The sequence below is a fragment of the Ictidomys tridecemlineatus genome, chromosome 3, assembly GCF_052094955.1.
Source record: "Ictidomys tridecemlineatus isolate mIctTri1 chromosome 3, mIctTri1.hap1, whole genome shotgun sequence".
In the NCBI taxonomy this organism is placed as follows: domain Eukaryota; kingdom Metazoa; phylum Chordata; class Mammalia; order Rodentia; family Sciuridae; genus Ictidomys; species Ictidomys tridecemlineatus.
This window is the reverse complement of record NC_135479.1, coordinates 37,279,859-37,281,188: the sequence shown is the minus strand read 5'-3', so window position 1 is coordinate 37,281,188 and position 1,330 is coordinate 37,279,859. Positions and strand designations below refer to the sequence as shown.

The following is a 1,330-nucleotide window of genomic DNA, read 5'->3' as shown; positions in this document are numbered from 1 at the left end:
CGTTGTATTCAGAAGAAAGAAAGAAAGAAACTTTCTCTCACACTAGAAGAAATTCAGCCATAGGTTTGGAGTCTGTACTTAAACCACACATGCAGTAAGGACAGTTTTATGCTAATACAACTGATTTGCTTCTTCATTTCTCCTGTTTGTCTAGTACTAACAATTATAAACAGAGCAGTGCAACTAGTATTTGGAACAATCCTTAGAGTGTTACAGCATCAGGTCCAGCATTTCACTTCTCTGCACACCACTGCTTCTCTTTGAGTACCTGGGCTTCCTCCTCTTCAGTTGTTTTTGATATTGAAGTTTTTGCGAATCTCCAAGTTTTCCCCTTGATCATGTGGGCAACCGTCTTGCATGGAGCATCAAGCAAACCGTTGATGTCTAAGTAGTTTGCAGCCAGAAGAAGTTCAAAAAGTGTTCCTTGGTCAAGTTTCAGGAATTCTTAGTCCCAAACAGGGATATGTTCTGTTTGCTTTTCTTTGTTCTCATATTCCTCAGGAGGAGGAGGGTCATCCTTGTGGTGTGTGCACCACTGAATGACCTTTTGAAATATTGCTGCATTAACATTTGGTAGAGGAACTGGGTCATCATCACCTTCATCATCCGTTCCCAAATCTTGCAACATGGTCTTGATTGTCATAGATTGTTTGGCAATTTCTATATCAACATCAAATATCTCCCCATCAGAGCTCTGCAATGTAATTGAAGGCATGGTGATTGGTCTAAAAAAGACAGAGTACTGAGGCCAACGGGGCGGGGCAGCGTCCACACAAGGAAAGAAAAAGCTTACATAGACCTTTTCTTTTAAAAAATTAATTAATTAATTAATTTTAATTAGGTACATATGACATCAGAAAATGCATTTTGATTCATCGTACACAATTGCAGCACACCCTTTCATTTCCCTGGTTGTACACGATGTAGTGTCACACCCTATGTGCAGTCATATGTGATGATAACCTCAGGAAATAGCCAAGTATCTGGGGCTACAGAGTTATTCTGCTTATTCTGTCCCAGTGAAATTTGAAGCCGTCCTATTTCTCTGACGAAATGATGAAACCTTCTGCGGTCTCAGTAACTTTTTGCAGATGGGGATGGGTGATCTCCAGCACCTGTCACCAAGAATCACTCAGCCCCTTCAGCTGAAGACCTGGAGAGGGTGCAGAGAGGAGACCTGAAGGCAGTCCTGCTTTCAACCGGCAGGGAAGAGACACAAGCGCTGAGCTCTCCCAGACCTGGCGAGGGCAGCAAACCTGGGTCCCCCACCTGCACAGAAACACCAGACAGTCACTGTAAATTCCCTGTGGATGTGGGGCAGGACCCAGAC

At 43.4% G+C, this 1,330-nt stretch overlaps 1 pseudogene; it reads right to left on the bottom strand.

Moving 5' to 3' along the window:
- Nucleotides 1-232: 232 nt before the first annotated feature.
- Nucleotides 233-715, bottom strand: LOC144375796 (S-phase kinase-associated protein 1 pseudogene; annotated as a pseudogene).
- Between the last annotated feature and the right edge of the window lie 615 nt (nt 716-1,330).